The sequence below is a fragment of the Mandrillus leucophaeus genome, unplaced genomic scaffold (assembly GCF_000951045.1).
Source record: "Mandrillus leucophaeus isolate KB7577 unplaced genomic scaffold, Mleu.le_1.0 Scaffold1095, whole genome shotgun sequence".
In the NCBI taxonomy this organism is placed as follows: Eukaryota; Metazoa; Chordata; class Mammalia; order Primates; family Cercopithecidae; genus Mandrillus; species Mandrillus leucophaeus.
In genome coordinates, this window is record NW_012099154.1 from 444,459 (window position 1) to 464,382 (window position 19,924).

Genomic DNA, 19,924 nt, shown 5'->3' on the forward strand with positions numbered 1-19,924 from the left:
TGCTACAACATGGGTGGACCTTGAAAACATGATGCTAAGTGAAAGAAGTCAATCAAAAAGAATACATATTGTGTAATCCCATTTATACAAAATGTCCAGAATACGCAAATCTATAGAGGCAGAAATTAGATGAATGATTGCCTAATTGGGCACTTGGGGGACTGACTGCTAATGAGTATGGGATTTTAGGGGTGGAGAGGTGATAGAAATGTTCTAAAATTGATTGTGGTGATGGTTACTCAGCTCTGTGAGTATACTAAATCACTGAACTATACACTTTTAATAAAAGAATTGTATGATATAGGAATTATATATCAACAAGCTGTTATTTTTAAAATGTGGAAGGATGAAGAGGCACTACCTATGAACATGGAAGGGGCTGGGGTTTGGAGAGTGCCTTCTAAACTAAAGGAACTGCACGTACAAAGGCCCTGTGGCTGGGAGTTTGGGGTGGTTAAGAAAGCAAAAGAGACCAGGTGACAGGAGCTCACAGGGAAAAAAAAAGAGAGAGAGAGACAGAGGAGAGAAGAGGCTGGAGAGCCAGCCAGACCAGCCCATCCAGGGCCTTGAGGACCAAAGCAGGGCCTCAGGTGCACACCAAGGTCGGTGAGCAGGGTGAGGTTCTTACCATAGTGCAGGTGGTGGCACACGGCTCCTCATGCCCAGCCTGTCCCGCCCTTCCCCTCTTTCTGACCTCGCTCATCTGTCTGGGGAAGCCCTGGCATAGGATGTGAGTTCCGGAGGAACTGCAGGGATCTCTTGTCAGAAGTCTTCATGGAGCACGGGCTTTGTGGCAGCTGAGGTTGAAGTGCCACCTCTGCCACTCGCTGAGTGACTTTGGCAGGCTCTATCCTCTCTCCCAGAGCCCTGGTTTCTGCATCTGCACAGTGACTACTGGTTTCTGCATCTGCACAGTGACCTGTTCCACCTTCCAACAGGGCCATGCTAAGGAAGGTCCATGCCATGGTGTGCAGCGCTTTGTAAAGAAAGTCTAAAAGGTCATCATCTGTCTGCGCCAGCTGGCTTCTTTCTGAATTCCAGGGTCTGCTGATGGGCTGGGCTGTTGCACCCCCTCTCTGGGGCCGATGGGGTTTACTGCAGAGCTGGCTGTAATCCTGAGGTTGGAAAAATGTCTCCCAGGCCTGTGGGTCGCTCCTTCCCAACTCCAGGACACTGGGCAGGGGGCAGGGGGAGGGAATGGGAAAGCTGGAAGCAGACAGGCTGTGTCCTTATCCTAGGATGTGACTAATTAGATGGTGAGGCAGGGTGAGTGTGGACTCCTTGGACAGGAGCAAAGTCTGGGGCCTTCGCAGCTGGAATCTGTTCACTTGTGCTTTGACCAAACACAGAGGCCTTCTTTGCAACTTTAGGAATCATTCCAGCCTGATACATGCTCCAAACTGGAAGAGGCGCTGAGGCCCAGAGGTGGGGAGGCCTTGTGTAAGGCCATATGGTCAGTAAGGGGCAGAGGAAAACAAAAAAGCCAGAAAAGTCAGAAAGGGGAGGGGGCTGGCGATCCTTTGGTACAGCCTCCACACTGCACACACAGAACAGAAGCCCACAGAGCTTAGATCGCCACAATGATAGGGACAGGCCAGCCTGCGGGCACACGCTTTCTGCTGTCCCCAACCCCTGAGGCCTCTTCTTCAGACCCCTGAGAAGAGGATGCCTTGGGCATCTTCCCAAAGTCCCATTCCTGGTCCTAGTCATCCCTCCTGACACTCCCCTGCAACAGCCCCTCCCACTGTTCCTCCACCTTTGCCTGGCCTGAAGTCTGGATCCCCAGGGTGAGGGCTGAGCCGTGGCCTTCGCTGGCCTTGAGCCCAGGATCTGGCCGCCATATGATAATGCTTGGTGTGCCCTCAACAGAACCCATTACCTTGTTCTACTTCTGACCCTCTGGTATCTGTCAGTGATGTACTCCATCCCCCACTTTGTGCCCAAGCCAGCTAGACACCTGGGGGTCACCTGCCTCTCCCACCTTCCCCTGACAGCCACCCACTTCCTAAGGCCTCCCCTCCTCTCTGAGATAGCCCCTGCCTGCCCACTGCCCTTGCCTGGGTTCAGGCCTCCTTTCTCTCCTGCATCCCCAGCAGCCTCTCCATTCCAACCTCTTCACAGGAGTCAGAGACACCTTTGGAAACATGGTTCCGCTTGTACCCCTCCTCTCCTCAATACCGTTTCATGGTTCCCCAGCACCTTCAGAGCAAAGCCGAAGCTCCTCAGCCTGGAGTTCAAGGCCTTTCTTAATGTTCTGCTGGCTCCTGTTGACCCTGTGAGCGGCCATGCTGCAGGTGTTCCCATTGTGTGCTGTTTCCAACAGGGCAGACTTGGTCCTCACCTGCCAGCCTTTGTCCCCCAGCTCCCTCCATCCCAGGCTCTTTTCTCCTCCTCTTTCTGGGCTGCGTGGTAACCACCCACTCACTCTTCAAGGATCAGTTCCCCAAAGATTTCCACACAGGTGGCACACAGAGTGTAGACTTAACTGAGCTCCTGTGACGCTGGACATACCGCCCCCGTCCCCAGTCTGGGAGTGCCTCAGGCCCCGGCCAGGTTTTCCTGGGCTCAGAAACAAAGCATAGAAGGAAGGAAGGGAGTGGAAAGGAAAGCACTTATTCTAGGTCCTTGCTCAAGCGCCTCCTCTCCTAGAAACTCCTAGACAGATGGCGTCTCCTGTCACTGCCACCCAGACACTCGTGACGCAGTCGCAGGCTAACTCACACCACAGAGTGACTCGTGTTGACACGGCCTCTGGAATGGCGGAGCTGCAAGCCCATTTAGGCCACACTGATGCACAGATGGTGAAGTGAGGCCCAGAGACGAGCAGGCAGGGCTGACTGTTACTCAGTAGGCTGGAGCCGAGCCAGGATTTCAATTCTTATCCGTCGGACTGCAAACCCCATGCTCTTTCCCATGAACCGGCTGTCTGCCTCTGTCCCCAGGCAGCAGAAGGCCCTGCTCTCGACATCTGATGTGGGCACTCCGGACCCTGAGAGCCCATCGTGGGGGCAGCAGAGCCCAGAGCCTCACCTGGGCCCATAGGAGCTGCAAGCTCCAGGCCCAGGCACAACACAGCAGGCCCAAAGTCCTTGTGGGGTTCTGGGGTGGAGGCAGCAGGGACTGAGCCTTTGCAGGGCATTCACTCTGCACCCAATCCTTCCCAGGCCTTGTCTCGGTAAAGCTCACTCCAGCTCAGCCACACAGAGGTCACTCTAGGATTCCACCCCCTACTCCCAGTCCCTCCCTGACCCCAGCCCTCATTATGCTGTCCGCAGAGCCAGGCCTCTTGGGCTTGATTCTCAGCCCTGCCACTTACTTGCTTTGGGAACAAAGTGCCTTAAGCTCCCTGTGCCTCAATTTCCTCCTCCATGATAATGTTGGGAGACGATAGGGTTATTGTGGGAATGAAATGAGTCAATACGTGTAAATCACTTAGAACAATGGCAGGGGGTAAGTGCTCTAAGGCCAGCCTCACCATCACCACCACCACCATCATCATCATCATTTTACTTGTTTGTCTGTCTTGGCCCACTGGACAGTGGACTCCAGAGGGATATGTTTTCCGGACTCTGCTTCTCCCCAGTGCCCAGCCCTCAGCCTAGCCAGCAGGGGGACTTACTGCATGTTTGTTTGAGGACAAACTTTCGGCGAGTGAAGGGAACAGACTTGCTCTAGGTCACCCAGGTCCACTACCCCGGACCATGTTTCCCTCGGTCTCCGGGCAGGGCGGGCACTGTGTTGCACATACACGGGGCATATTGGCCAAGATGGCATTAACAGAAAGGGCTCCTTGAGGACTCTCGAAATCTCAGTGTGACTTAAAGGAAAAATATGCCCCAGGTGTTAGAGAAGAGGGCGCTGGGGCTGGCCCTCCCATCTCATGCATTTGCAGGGCTGCAGAAAGGGAGTGGGGAGGAAGGTGGGGTCTGGCTGGGGGAAGGCCTACCCCACTGCGTCTGCTTTGTGTCTTCCTAGGGCGGGTGCGTTGCATCCAGGGCTGTGTGGAGGGAGAGTTTACATTCCCAAGTACCTTAGACAAGGGTGGCTGATAACGTCTCTGGTCTGGGAGCTTCTGCAGTGACTTTATCTCTCTAGATAGCGCCAGGCTGGCCTGGGCTGAGGAGAGAAGGGGAGGGGACCTTGTGGTATCTGGGAAGCCTCAGAGCTCATGCTTAGGTGCAGCTGTGCCCACCTGGCTCTGAGGTCCCTGGCCCAGCTCCTGCTGCCGTACCCTCCACCCCCTAACCCCATTCACCCTTGACCAGCTCCTGCCTGGGCCTGCCCAGCCACACTCTGCAGCCTCCAATGTCTTGGTCAGTCTGTGAGCCACCTGAGGACAGGTCTTCCTCAGGAACCTGCACAGAGTTGGACACCTCACTTTTAGCATCCGGCCTAGACTTATTTCCTCCCAGGCTCCCTGAAAACCTGCTCCTCCTCTCTCCCTCCCAGTCAGAGACTGGGGCAACATCTTTAACCCCTTCCTTTTTCCCAAACCTCATGTCCCTGCGTCCACTTAATGAGCACTCACTATGTTCCAGGCACTTTATTAAATCCCCCCAAGACCCCTCAGGGGCACTATTATAATTCCCATCTGACACAGAGGGATTTGTCATACAGCATTGGTGACTTGCCCTAGGGCACCCATCTGAAAGGCACAGAGCTGGGCTTTGAGCTTAGTTTGGAAGGCACAGTTGTGGGTGGAAGGACTGACTCCAGGTTCTATCTGCGGTGTGGGGATGAAGCATGGGTGGGAGAGCTTGCCTGTACCTGGGGAGAGTTGCAGAGGAAGAGGGGGGCTATTCCTGTTACCTAGCGCAGCGTACCAAGCCTCTCTGAAAATTAGTGCTTGAGACAGTGACATTTAGTTTGTTCTCAAGTCTGCATTTGCGCAGGGCTCAGAGAGGATGGTTCATCTCTGCTCCTCTGGACATTATCTGGGATGCACTGGAAACTGAAATCATTTGAAGAGTTGGTTTATTCATATGTCTGGCAGCTGAAGCTTGGGCTGTTGGCCAGAACATCTATAGTGGCCTCTGCATGTAGCTTGGGCTTCCTCAAAATATGGTGTCTGAGTCCCAAGGGCAAGCATGCTGAGAGAAAGACAGAGACAGAAAGATAGACAGACAGACGGGTGGCGGCTGTACCACATTTTACGTTTAGCCTAGGAAGTTTTCATGTCACTTCTGTCACATTCTTTTCATGGAGGCCATCTCAAAGGCACGCCCAGTTTCAAGGGGAAGAGCAATGGACTCCATCTCCTGATGGAGAATGACAAGTTTCCAGGGTGTAGAATTAGGAACACTCCTGAGATCTTTTTTGGGAAATTTCAGTTTGCCATAGGGACCTCCTCTCCTGGCCTCTCCTGGGTGGTTCCACTTCCCTGACTTGGCAGGACACTTCTGGGAGCTCGACCAATGCTGCTCCTCTCACCCCAGCTTTGGAAGCATAGTCAGTGGGGGGAGGAGCAGAGCCAGTGAGTGGCTGTGTACTGAGCACTGGCTGCATGCCAGGCCTCCCCCGGGTGCTTGTGTGCCTTCTTTCGTTGGAACCCCACCATACTCCTACATCATGTGCAGTGTGGTTCCTATTTTGTCAGTGAGGAAACAGGCTGAAATAAGTGAGGTGACTTACCAAGGCCATCAGGGGTCGTCAGGGAGGCCACGTCAGTGTGGCTCTGAAGGTCTTTCTCTTGCCACTGCACAGTTGTCTCCAGGTTCAAGATAGGGAAGACCCCACAGGGAGAGGGATTAAGGATGGTGACCTTAGGATCAGAACAACTTGGGTCCTCAATGAAGCTCCTTAACTTTGAGCAGGTCACTTCATTGCTCTGAGCCTCAGTCTCCTCATGAGTCCAGTGGAGCCATGGCCTCCACATCACAGACGTAAGAAAACATAATGAAATAAAATAATCTTTGCTACAAGCTTGGCACAGCCTCTGGCTCATCATGCATGGCACCCAGGCCACCCAGCCCGTCCCTAGACAGGACCTGCTTGCCTGTGGCCAATGAGCAGATCGGTGGCTGCCTGAGGACCGGGCATGCTGCCACTCACCAAGGGGGAGCCCCTGGGTTCCTGTTGGCTATTTTTAGGACTGTGTGGGCAACCACAGAACCACATGTGGGGTTTACCACCGCTTGGCCAAGCCCGGAAGAATAAGAGAACACTCCTGACGACGGAGGATAGGCATCTGAGGCGGGATGGGTCTCACTTCCTTCCTAGCATCTCCAGGTTGACAAAGGCAGAGAGCCTCTCCAAGCCTCAGTTTCCTCATCTATAAAATGGGGATAATAGTAAAAACAATAGCCCACATTTTTGCAGGCCTCACCATGTGCCAGATGCTGGTCAAGCCCTTCATGGGTGTCATCTCATGTGATCTGTGATTCCTGTGAGGGAGGCTGGAAGAGGTGGAAGTTGTTCAGCTAGAAGAGGGGGCAGGAATGGAACCAGGCCTGGCTCTTTTAACCACTCTGCTCCCAGCCTCTCCAAACAGACTAGAGGGTCACAAGGATTAGTTAAGAGTATGGATGTGGATGTGCTTTTTAAACTGTAAGAGAATGTCAACCAAACAGGTCCAGGGACAGGGATAACATAGGCTAGAAGCTTAGGACTATGCTCCATGGAGACCCCTCCAAAAAAAACAAGCTTTGAAAGCTACTACTGAGAGGTGGACTAAAGACCAGAGGTGGCAGCAAGATTTCCCTGGTCCACAGCAGTTCTCAGAGGAAGGAGCTGCAGACCCAGGCCCACCCACTTCCTCATTCACTTGGGTCCCTGACAAGCTTACCCTTTGGGTCCAGGAAACTGTTCCTGGAAGAGCCACCAGCCATGGTTAGGACTCAGAAGTTCTGTGATTTCCTAAGTGGAAAAGATAAAAAAGGGCAACAGGGCATGTGTGTGCCCACACAGACATTTGCCTGCAACCATATGCACTCGCACCACATGAATCACACATGCACACAGGCAAATATACCTATCTACACACTCACAGACCTCCAGGCACACCTGTTCACACAGGCACACACATACATACACATCGCACCCAGCCATATTCCTGTATTAAGATGCACCTAGGGAGTATGTACAGACATTACACAAACATCAACACGCATCCCATATGCTTAAATGGATTAGCATAAATACACAATCATGCATCTATGCACAAAGTATAAACACGCACACACACACATATTTACGTGTCCAGTCATCATACTTTTCCATGGATAACAGGTATATGTACTCAATTCACTTATTATGAAAGGTTGTATACACATTGCGACTCACACAAACACATGCATGCACAGACACACATGGATTACATATGTGCTTAATAACAGTTGGCACGGATCCATAAGCATCTGCATGTATACACCACCACCACGCATCACAGCCATCCACATCTGCACATGCAAACTTGTGTGCACACGCCTGCATGCACACACTCTTACCTGCACACCTGCAGGCCTGCCCATGCTGCACACGGTGTGTACACCTTGCCTTTTCTGGCTCCTTTGTTGCTGAGCGATCCCGTAGAGGTGCAGAAACACAAACACTTAGTTCCACTTCACCTGAAAACCCCCTACCCCTGGGTGCGTAGGAGGGTGAACCAGATGCCCTCGCTGTGGGGGGCACAGTGGAAAGTATGACCTGAGTTGACTTTTACAATAAGAGCAAAGGTGAGGGGTTTTTCCAGCCGGTTACCTCACTGTGTCGGGGCTGACCAGGGCCGCCCCTGCTAATCCGCCTCCTGTGGGCCCCTCCAATTACCCAGGGTGCTCAGGTTCAACACGGACTCAACATCTGCCTAGTTTACTCAGCAGTTAATGAGCTAGAGCCTGGATCCGCCTGTGTGTCAGGTTCTGGGCTGAGGGTTGGGCTGGGGAGATGCGGTGGATCTGGCCTGGCTCATGCAGCTTGAAGGTGGGAGGAGGCCTGGTGGGTGGAGTCTGTGGGAGGCTCTAGGTCAAATCCCTAAAAACGAATCTGCTTGATGACCAGCTTGTCAACTGATCAGGTTTTCAAATGACCAATTTGCTGAATATACCAAACTTACCAATTTACTATTCACTTTTTCCAAAGTATATAACAATTGTATTGGATAGATTGACACTGGTTTTCATTTCATCTTCATAGTTCATTTTAAGGAATGTTCAGATGGTCAAAAGCTAAGGGTCAGGGAGTGGTTTCATTCAGTAAAGACATTTAACATTTGGAACTGCAGAGGGACTTTCTGGGTACATCCACCAAGAACGGGGCATTCTGGGAGTTCGGAAGCAAGACAGGCCTTCAGGGACCACCTGACTCCCTAGTGCCATGTGGCCCGTGTCTGGGTTGTCCTCTAACTGGCTCTGCGTCCTGGGCCAGGCCCCTTCTCCTGTCTGGGTCTCAGTCTCCTGGCTATAAAGAGCTCAGCTTTTGGGCCTTGCTGATGTTTGATGAGACCCTGGAGCTACCTGTGACCTCAGTCTCCGAGCGTGGCCAGGGTGCAGGCCATGGGAGCCAGAGAAGGTGCTGACTCTGCTGAGGGCAGCCCAGCCCTGCTTGGAAGTCAAGGCTGTTTTGTTGGTGCCTCTCTCTGAACTGTGACATTTCTGGGTCCTGCCCCAGCCCCAGGCAGTGGGGCCTTGCATGCTCTGTGCGAGGAGCACAGGGCTGCAGAGGGTGGGGCCCGACTAACTTTCCTTTCCTGGTAACACGCTCACTAAGCTCATTTCCTTTTTCTGAAGGGAAATGCCATTGACATCACACCACTGGATTTTCAGTGACGCCAGATGAGAACTCGTGAGCCCTTCGCAGGCAAGAAGGGTGCACGCGTAGGCTGGGCACAGATCTGACTCAGGGCAGATTTGGAGAACCCCTGATCTGAGGCTCCTAGCCCTTGCTTTAGAGATGGGGACCCCTAGGTCAGAGAGGGGTAGAGACATGCCCTGGGTTCCACAGCCAGATAGCAGGGCTGGGGCCAGATCCCAGGCCCCTGCCTCCCAGCCCAGGGCACTAGATGAAGGGGCCTGACCTGCCCTCTCAACCTATCTTAATAGTGGCACCAACATCCACCAAGTTGCCCCGGCCACAGATGGGTCTCACTGCCCTCCTCCCTCCCAGTACCCTCCTCCTGGCTGCAGCACTCATACTGTCTCCTGCAGTCCATCCCAGGCCACTCCCTGGCTCAGGCCTCCTTGTCTGTCTCCAGGACCCTAGTCCAGGAAATACCTGGCCACTGCTCTGGCCTCCCTACCTACATCCAGGCCTCTCCCTCCAGTCCATCCTCTATTCAGCTGCGTGGGTGACCCGGCTAAAACACAGAGCCCACAGTGTTAGTCCCCAGGGCAACCCTTTCAGGGCTCCTTGGCTGGGCATCCTAGACTCTCCGCGGGTGGCGCTCCCGCCTTCTCCCAGCTGCTGCCCCTGACACGCCCATTTGCTCCCTCAGTGCAGAAGCTGCCTGCCTTCTTCAGAGTGTGCATCCTCTCTGTATTTGCTGCTCCTGCGCCATTTCCTCTTCGGGAACTCCTCCCTCTGCAGGCACGTTCCTGTTTTTGCACACTCCTGAGGAAAGCTCACACGTCCCAATCTCCTGTCCCCTGCCTCAGCCTTGGAGGGAAAGTCTAGGTCTTCCTCCCCACCTCCTTGACAGCAGCAAAGACATTTTATTGTGGAAAATTTCAAACACACAACAAAAATAGTGCAAAAACACCGTGGATTCCTCACCCAACTTTGACCCTCACCAACTCGGGCCACTCTTGTTTCATTTCTATCCCCCAACTCCTCCCCAAGGGGTTACTCAGAGCAAATTTAAACATCAAATGATTTTATCCACAAATACTGCAAGGAGTCGGGTGCAGTGGCTCATGCCTGTAAATCCCAGCAACTTGGGAGGCTGAGGTGGGCAGATTACTTGAGGCCAGGAGTTCAACATCAGCCTGAGCAACATAGCAAGGCCCTGTCTCAAAATAAATAAATAAATATTGCAGTCTGTATTTCTAAAAGATAAAGGCATGGCCAGAAACCATTATCCTGCCTACATTTTTAATAATAATTTTTTATTATCATTAAATATCTAGTGGTGTTTAAATTTCCTCAATAAACCGGGCGTGGTGGCTCACACTTGTAAGCGTGATTACTCCAGATTACTCCAAATCATGCTCGTAAGCGTGATTATTCCCAGAACTTTGGGAGGCTGAGGCAGGAAGTTCACTTGAGCCCTGGAGTTCAAGGCCAGCCTGGGCAACAGAGTAAGACCTCGTCTCCAAATAAAAAAATTCCCCATTGTCTAACAAAGATTTTTTATAGATCTTTTAAAGTTTATTTTTTCAAAATCAGGATCTACACAAGTTCCATACATTGCATTTGATTGTGTTTTCTTAAATCTCTTTCAATCTATTCTCCTTCCTCTCTTTTTGTTTTTTTTTTGTGGGGGGCCGGGGGTTGGTTTTTTTTTTTTTTTTGGAATCAAGGTCTAACTCACTCTGTCACCCAGGTAGGTATGCAGAGGCATGATCTTGGCTCATTGTAACCTCCACCTCCTGGGCTCAAGAGATCATCCCACCTCAGGCTCCTGAGTAGCTGGGACCACAGGCACGCACTACCACACCTGGCTAATTTTTTGTAATTTTTGTAGAGACAGGGTTTTGCCATGTTGCCCAGGCTGGTCTCAGACTCCTAAGCTCAAGAGATCTTCCCACCTCACCCTCCCAAAGTGCTGGGATTATAGGTGTGAGCAACTGAGCCTGGTCTCTCCTTATTTTTTATTTTTATTTTGTCTTGAGACACCGTCTTGCTCTGTTCCCCATGCTGGAGGACAGTGATGTAATCACGGCTAACTGCAACCTCTGCCTTCCAGGCTCAAGTGATTCAGCCACCTCAGTCTCCCAAGTATTAAGAGCTGTGACTACAGGAATGTGCCACCACACTGGCTAATTTTTTTTTTTTTTTTTTTTGTAGAGATGGGGTTTTGCCATGTTGCCCAGGCTGGTCTCGAACTCCTGGGCTCAAACGATCCTCCCACCTCGGCCTCCCAAAATGCTGGGATTTCCTATTTAAAAATATATATTTATTTGTTGACTAAGCCAAGTTGTTGATCCCATGTAGTTTTCCACCTTCCCGCTGCATTCCCCCATAGTGTTATTTAACACATTCTTCAGTTTCCTGCCTTTCCCGTAAATTGGTAGTTAGATCTAAACACTTGATTAGACGCAGTGTGTGAGGGAGAATGCTTCACAGGTGGCGTGTCTGCTTTCCTCAGAAGGCACATCATATTTATAATGTTTGGTTGTCCCTCCTTTTGTGCTTTTAGAAGGCTTTGATGATCGCTGCCTACATCTAGTATTTCATTAGAGAATTACAAAACAATGATGTTTTAATTTTATCATTCTTTCTTCATTTATTAGCTGGAACACTTCTATGGAGAAAAACTTCTCTCCTTGATGCTTTGGTTCCTCTGAGGTACAATTGGTTTAGGAAGGACAGGATTAGTGCTGGCTGATTTCTCCTTTATTTATCAGTTTTCAGAATAATGAGTTGATTCCCTCACAGTCTCTAGAGGTGATCAGCAAAGATTTTTTGATCCTTGGTTTTGTTTTTGTTTTTTAAAATTATTATCTAATATTTTTAAGCGCATTTGGAGATTTTCAGTTTATTGCAGTTATTAACCTTGTTATCACTCAAATTGTCCCACCTTTGGCCCACAGAGCTCTCTTGGTCGTCTAAGTCCTTTTGGCCTGACCCTAATAGTGTTTAATACCATCCTGACTTTCTGGTAAAACGAGATGTCCAGGTTTGTCTTGTATGTTTTCTGCCTAGACCTAGAATTAGATAGTTCTTCAAGAACCCTGGTTCTTTTTTATAAGAAGTGGCATTTAGAAACCACAAATCTGGGTGTGAGGTGTGAGGTGTGCTCAGTTGGTCTTTGCTTTTAGACCTTCTCAAGGTGCAGAGCTAGGAAATTTTTTTCTTAAGAAGATATACATCAAGGGTTCATACTGATACTTTGTATGAAACCTTCAACTATAGGGCTTTTACGTAAGTTTTTTGATTTTGTATCTGAATCTCTTTTGTCTAATGCTGAACGTCTTGCTTCCTAACAACATTGACATTATTACTGATTCATTTCTCCTACTTTCTTTCTATATATACATATTATAAAAATATCAGAATAATAATACCAATAGTGGTATTAATAATATGATTACTTGATTACTGAAAGCACTTTATAATTTGTCTGTGATTCTTTTGTCCTTAGAATATATAGCCTACTAGTCAAGCTACAGTCAAGTTACCAGGTTTCTAAATCACTTAAAATAATTCAACTTTGTTCGGTGAAGACACCAGTTCAATACAGATTTATTGATTTCATTTTGCTTTTGATTTGGGGGGATTGCTTTTGACTTTTATTTAGATTTAATTTTGTTTTATTTTTATGTAAAGAATTTATGTAATTTGAAAGCTAACCTATATAATAAGGTATATTCAGAGAAGTCTGGCTTCTACTCCATTCCCTTACCACACTTCCTCCCCACTCCAACAGACAATTGTTTAATTTTATTTTTTATCTTTTAACTGATATTTAATTTTAAAAATACGCATGTATTGTGTATTCCCTCCTTTTTCTTGGATAAAATGATAATGTACTATATGCATTTTAGTCCACTCTGCTTTTCAGTTAACGTTTTACCCAGCCCGGAGGTCACACTGTCAAGGCATGCCGAGATCTTCTTCATTCCTTTTTTTTTTTTTTTTTGAGACGGAGTCTTGCTCTGTCACTCGCCTGGAGTGCAGTGGCGTGATCTCTACTCATTGCAACCTCTGCCTCCTGGGATCAAGCAATTCTCCTGCCTCGCCTCCCGAGTAGCTGGGATTACAGGCGTGAGCCACCGCGCCCGGCCTTTTTTTTTTTTTTTTTGTATTTTAATTAGAGACAGGATTTTACCATATTGGCCAGGCTGTTCTCCAACTCCTGACCTTGTGATCCACCCACTGCGGCCTCCCAAAGTGCTGGGATTACAGGCATGAGCCACTGCTTCTGGCCTCATTCCCTTTTCTAGCTACAGAGTTGTCTATTATGTGGTCAAGCAACCCCTATTGATGGACATTTGAGTGGTTTCTAGTTTTTTTTACTATTACAAATGATGCTGCCGTGAATAGCTTTATGAATCTGTCTTCTCTTATTTTTGCCAAGATGGGATTGCCAGGGTAAAGGGTAAATTCAAATGTAATTTTGCGACAAAAGTTCCCCTCCAGGTAGGGCTTGCACCATTTTGTTTTCCCATCAGACAATGTATAAGAGGGACCTCTTTTCCCACAGTCTTGCCCACAGTGCATGTTCTCAAACTTTTGAGTTTTTGCCAATCTAACAGACGAGAAATGATATCTTGGCTTAGCTTTAATTGGCATTTCTCTGATTATGAAGAAGGTTAGACATTTTTCTATATGTTTACATTCTGATTCATGTTTGGGTCCCTAGTGCCCAGCACAGGGCCTGGCACAGGTGAATCCCTTCTAGAATGAAGGAAAGAAGGAACAGATGAATAGACAAGGAGGAAATGAACTTTGGAAGAGGGTGGCTGACTTGCCCAAGGTTGTGTCCAGTTATCACCAGAGTTGGGACTAGAATTAATCTCTTCTTTTTCTCTATGTCTAACTCATTTTTCCTGACTATAAAAATGAATAGAAGTTCATACTATTAAATAGAAAATTTGGAAAGCATAAACATATGAAACATTTTAATCTTTCTACCCTAAGTCAATCATTTTCTAGCACTTTTGGATATTTTCTCCCAGATTTTATGCATTTTTTCAGTTACGATCACACTACATACATGCATTTGTATTCTGTCCCTTTTCACTTAATACTTCTCCACGTTAATAACAATTGTTTGCAAACATAATTTTAATGGCTGTACAATTTTTCACTATCTGAATATGCATGAATGTATTTACCCTTGCTGTTACTGCTAGACTTCTAGATTGTTTCCAGATTTTTGCTATTATAAATAAATTCTGCCATGTTCTTCTTTGTCCACCTTCTGGATATTTGTCTCTCAGGATTAATTCCTGGAAGTGGAGCTCCTGGAATCTCTGCATCGGGCTCCAACTTCAGGGTTTTTCTTGGCCATACTCAGAGGGGATTGTTTGTTAAGCTCTGACCCTGTGACTTCACAGAGCCCCAGGCCTGGCCTGCTGCAACACATCTCTGATGTTCGGTAGAGACTCACTTGCATCCACGTTGAATCAGCAGATGGGCAGAGCGGGGAGCACCAGAGCCTGCTGAGGATGAGGAGTCAGAATCTCCTACATTTTGCCCCCTTGCTCATTCCTGGGGCTAAGGACAGATAACCTGGAACCAACAAGGGGAAATTTCACATGGACAAGGTCAAACCTGGTGGAGGGTGCAGGGCAGGCAGGAATGCTGAGCAGACGTGATATGTGCTTTATTAGCATTCATGGTGCAGAGGAGCAGATGCTGGGGTTAGACCTTCTCATCCTTTAAAGGGTTCCATGATGGACCTATACATTGTGCCATCCACAGATGGAGGGATCTGGGAAAGCTGCCTGGAGGAGGCAACAACTGAGTTTAGTAGAAGGAATATAGGTCTTATGTGACAGATGAGGCTGGGGAGTGGTCAATCACGAGGGGCCCTCTCTGCCAGCCTAAGGATCCTGAATCTTGCAGACAGTGAAGCAGGGGGATGACAGAGTCAGGTCTACATTAAGGACAATCCTTCTGGCAGCTGTTTGGGAGGCACGATTGCAGATGTGAACTGCAACTTAGAAAGAGGCCACTACCAGTCTAGAGACCACAACGCCTGAATCAGAGCAGTGGCCATAGAGACAGAAAAGATGGATGAAGACAAGAAACATCGGGGATATGGTGGAGACTCAAAACAGAAAAAGTTATGTCAATTTCTGGCTTTCCTGCAGTTGATGGGAAACAGTCCTGGACTAGGACTCAAGATACCTGGGTTCCAGTCCCAGCTCTTTTTGACATGGGACATGTCTCTTGCCTATATCTGGGTCTGTTTCCACTTTTGTCAGCTCCAAGAGTTCCTATGTTTTGAAAACCCTGTGATCCTAAGGCTATAAAGAGGCTGAGGTCCTTGGAGGAAAGAGGAAGGGAATAACTGGAGGCTGAGCAGAGGGAACAGCCAGGGCTGGGGTCTTGGAGTCTGGGCTCTCTATCTCCCCAACCCATCAGTCTTGCAGCATTAATGCCAGTGGGGTGGCCTGGGTCCAAGCAAGAGGTCAGCTTTAAAGAGGAAGGAATTGTCTATGCCCTAAGGAACAGAGAAGAAAAAATGCAGAGCTTCCAAAAGCCAACATTTTTTCAGTTATGATCACACTACATACATGCGTTTGTATTCTGTCCTTTTTCACTTAACACGTCTCCTCATTAATAACAATTGCTTGCAAACATAATTTTAATGGCTGTACAATTTTTCAACAAAGGCCAACTTCACACCAACAAGTTGTCAGCTCTGGCAGAGCAGCCAGGGGTTTTGAATTTGCCCTGGTATGAGCCACTGTGTGCAGGGCAGGCCCATTTCCCCTTCTCTGTACATCAGTGACTGCAATATGATGAAGGGCATGAGGATGCCTTTGGCTGCAAGTAAGTGTAGACTCTGCTGCCAATGACCCAAATAAAGCAAAGAGGTGTATCCTGTCACACCACTGCAAGTCCAGAGTAGCTCCTGGTATCGTCAAGAATACAGGCTTTTCCATGCTCTCTAGTCCTTGACTGGTTCCCCTTCCAGCCTCATAAGGAGGGCTGCCATCCTCCCCAGGGTTGAGGGTGGCTGCCAGTGGCAATGGGGAATCCATGCTTGCATGGGAATGTCCAGTGGGAGAGAGCAGGAGAGGACTTCTCTTCCAATGCGGACCATAAGTTTTTTCCTTAGATCCGGGTGGGACAACTTGGGTCATGTTGACCGTCTTCCCAGGAATGGCATGTCCTGGTTGACTTAGATTAATTGGGCTCTAGAGCTAAACTTGGGGGCAGGTAAAATAGCCGACAGAATTGGGGTTCTGTGAGGAAGGAAGAGAGGACCAGAGGCTGGGTCAGCAGCTGATGTGTCCACACGAAGATGAGCGTTAGTTGCCCCTCTGCTCATGCGACCCCTGCACAGCCTGGGTTCAGCAGGACAGACATCATCTCGAGATCCCCAGTGAGGACTCAGGCACAGAGAAATGGAGTGACTTGCTTGGCTCATACAGTGGGTAAGTGGCACAGCATGAATTAAGAGAAATAAATGCCAACTAAGCAGACCTCAGGCTGCCAGCATAAGCCTCTAACCCCATTCCTCCTGTTGCTGTAGGGGGCTGCTGCCTCCTCTGAGCTGCCTCAGCCGCTGCCCACTAGGCCCCAAGGCTGGGGGCATGGGTTTGAATCCTGGCTTTGAGCTTCTGTGTCCTCCTCTATGACATGCGACCGTAAGCCTCACTGCCGATGCCTCTTGGTCTAATTGTTGGGGGAAATTACATGAAATGATATGATGCTTTGCTAACGGTGAAGTGCTGTGGAACCACCAGGCTTCCCTACTCCTGGTGGAAAAGGGCTCATTCCATGGGCCTCGTCTGTACCGAGCGCTGGCAGACCACAGGAAACAGGGAGCCAGAAGGACCAATGAGACCGTCAGACATGGACTCCTTCGACTGCAAAGAGCTGATAAGGAGACATGTCCAGAGAGGGGTTGCACAGGATTAGAACCCAGCCCCCTGGTCCCCAGCCCTGCACTGCACCAGGCCTCCAGGGTCGAGTGAGGACTGTCCCCTGGCCTGGGTGGGGAGGTGCTGCTGTAATACACTCCGTGCCTGCCGGCACGTCCCCAAGTTTCTCGGGGGCCATTCTTCAGGGGTTCACTGAGGCGAGGCCACACTTCCCCTCGGGCGGCTTCCTGTTTTGGCCAAACAATGACTCTTGCAGGGACCCGGTGCCAGCTGGCTGCAGCTGTTGCCAAGGCCTTGACTTCTTGCATACAGAGAGGCGAGAGGTTAAGGCCCCTGGGGTTGTGCTTCTGGCCTTCCCAGGCCACAACCCCACGCTCAGATGTGGCCTTTGGGTCCCACTGGATTCAGTCATTCCTTCAGGTACTGATCACACACACAAGCACCTTCTGCTTGCCAGGCTGTGTCAGGGTACCCAGAACACAGAGATACATGAGATGAGACTTGAGTGAGTCTGCAAACTTCTATCCTGTACCCACAAGGAGCAGGGCATTGTACTAGATTCAGATGATAAAGATATAAACAAGATACACCTTCTAAACTCACTGGCTGATTCATTTGTTTATCCTCCCATTACCCTGTAAAAGCTTGAAGTTCATCACCAGTCATTTACATGTGCATGTGAATTAGTGCAAGCAGCTCTGTTCTGAGGGAGAGTCTCAGGGCATGTGGAGAAAGGATGCTAAGGGTGTGGGTACAAATAATGGAGATGAAGTTTTTTATGATGACTTTTTTAACAGGTGAGGAAATCAAGATTCAGATATGGAAAGAGACTAACTTAAGGTAAAGGATGGAGTCAGGACCTTAATCCAGGTCTTCAGACTCCCAGCCTTGCACATCAGAGAGCTTCAAAAAGCAGCCCATCCGACTGAAAGCCCCACAGGGTCAGAGCTGCTGTACGAGGGGCCGTGTGTGCATGGGGGTGCTTGCTGCTGTCAAATATGAAGGGGGACTAGATGAAGGGAGGGGAGTCTGGAGTGCCCGCTATGTGTTGAGGACATAGGCATTGTCGTCGTTCCCCCTCTGCTGATGAGACACGCAGCTCCACAGAAGAGCCTTCTGGAGCCACTGCTGAGCAGTGCAGTGTGGGGAGACTCATCCAGGTTCCATGCTGTAAACGTTGTTCTTTCACCCCCAGACCCATCCTGCTCTGTGCCTGGGTTGGCCAACTTCTGTGCATGCATCACTTTTCTGTTAGGTTTGGCCAGCGGATGCCGTGGCAGGAGATTAGTGAGCAGAAGACAGAGATGGGGGCATTTGGTGACCGGGCTGCTCCCTGCGTGGCCACGATCTGGCAGCTGCTACATTCTGAGGTCCCAGCTGCACACCACTTCTGCCCGTTGCCCTGCCCTGCAGTCCTCAGGGTGGTAACAGCTCCCTGATGTTGCTAGTCTCTGGGTGCTCCCCAACCCCTGGCAGATGGCCTTCACCCTGCCCACAGCTTCATTCCTCTCTTCAGTCAGTTTCCTTGAGTGAGCCGTGATTTCCGGCTGCCATTCTGCCTGGTGCAGGCACCATGCAGAACCAGGACTCCAGGTCTTCCCCAGCCTCCCTGCCTCACTCCCTGACGCCACAGGAATGCCCCACCCCCACTCCATCCAGGCCACCTGAGACAGGGCAGTGACTTGGCAAAAGCTGCTTTCCCATGAGCCTCCGGAATTGTTTTTGGGCTGGGGCTGCTATGGAAACAATGAGAGAGAGGTTCCCAAGGGCTGGCACTAGGTCCCCGCTGTGTCCCCCACCTCCAGGTTGTTCCTCCTGGGATGGGGGCCTGGGACTCAGAGTGCCCTGCTGGGAGTCTTGGGGCAGGAGTGGTCTGGCCCAGGCTTGTCTGCCCCCACCTTCAAGCTGGGAGTGAGGAGAGTTCTGGAGACCAGAGAGGAGAAGAGGCAGAGGTCCTGCTGCGCAGCCAGGAATGGGCTAGGAGGGAGGGACAGGACTGAGGTCACTAGGTGGACACCTCCCAAGTCTGCTCCAAGCCTGGCCTCTCCGCTGAGCACCACACACAGACCTCTGCTGTGCTCCAGAGACCTTCAGAACACGGTCCCTTCCTCCCCACTCCTTGCCCTGTGACCCCTCCATCAGGGAAAGGCACCAGACACCTAGAGTCAGCCCTCATGGTCTCCCTCCCCTGCTTCCAGCCCCTGAGCTTATCAGGCTCTTGCCAAGGTGAGGCTTGGTGATCCCACTCTCTAAGCTATTCCGGACTCTAGCCTTCTCTTCAGGTTGTGGTTGCCTTCTTGGTCTGGATCTTATCATCTACACTTAGTTACGACAGTGGCCTCCTCACTGGTCTCCCCGACCCCATTCTGGCTCCCTTTAATCCATCGTCCATTGGGCAGTCAGTGTGTCTTCCAGAAATACAAATCTAAGTCTGTGTTTTCTGTGCTTAAGTGGAGCCCAAACTGTGTGATATGCCCCAGGTCTTCCTCTCCAGCTTTCCCCCTGAAGCAAAATCCTTGTGATGTTCCATACTCCAGCCTTTGCTGGCTTCTTACTCCCTGCTCTAACCAATTTCAGAATGGCCCCCTTGGAAACGGGCACTTTCCCACCAGCACCACCACTGTCTTGGTTTGAGTTTCTTCAAAAGTCAAGTGCGAGACAAAGACTAGGGGCAATTAGTTACTGGGGAGGTGATCCCAGGAGGCAGGAGTAAGGGAGTGGGGAGAACAGGACAAGAAGGAAGCAAAGCCATTGCCAGGGTGTGTTTTATCAGTCTCCACAGTGGGCGACAGGGCTGTGTTCCATCAGGACCGCTGAAGCCTACCGAATGCCTTCCAGAATTGCTCATCTGCAGGACTGGAAACTGGTGATTGATCTGCTAACTCCATCCCCCACTGGGTAAGGTCCCTGAGACATCCGAGCTGCAATGCTTGCCCAAGCAAGGTCAGGTGGTGTCAAAGAGCCTGCAGCAGATGCGGAAACCCACGGCTTGGGTAGGATGCTGGCCATGTGAGGTGATCCTGGACTGGCAAAGAAATGTCCACCCCAGCTGCAGCTGATGTGGCTTGGGCTCTGGAGGCGGCTGCACAGAAACATTCCTTGGTCAGTCAATACACACAGATTACTGGATCTCAGCTGTTCATGAGGTGCCTGGGTTGCTAAAGAAGAGGCTACAGGCCAGGCACGGTGGCTGACACCTATAATCCCAGCACTTTGGGAGGGTGAGATGGGCAGATTGCTGGAGGCCAGGAGTTCGAGACCAGCCTGGC

General features: G+C 50.0%; 1 long non-coding RNA gene across 1 annotated transcript; it reads right to left on the minus strand.

Annotated features, from left to right (window-relative positions):
* Positions 1-4,957: 4,957 nt before the first annotated feature.
* Positions 4,958-5,880, minus strand: LOC105546270. Its single transcript, XR_001007068.1, has 2 exons — positions 5,632-5,880; positions 4,958-5,090 (listed from the first exon to the last, which is right to left on the minus strand). It is a non-coding gene; the product is annotated as an uncharacterized LOC105546270 (long non-coding RNA).
* Between the last annotated feature and the right edge of the window lie 14,044 nt (positions 5,881-19,924).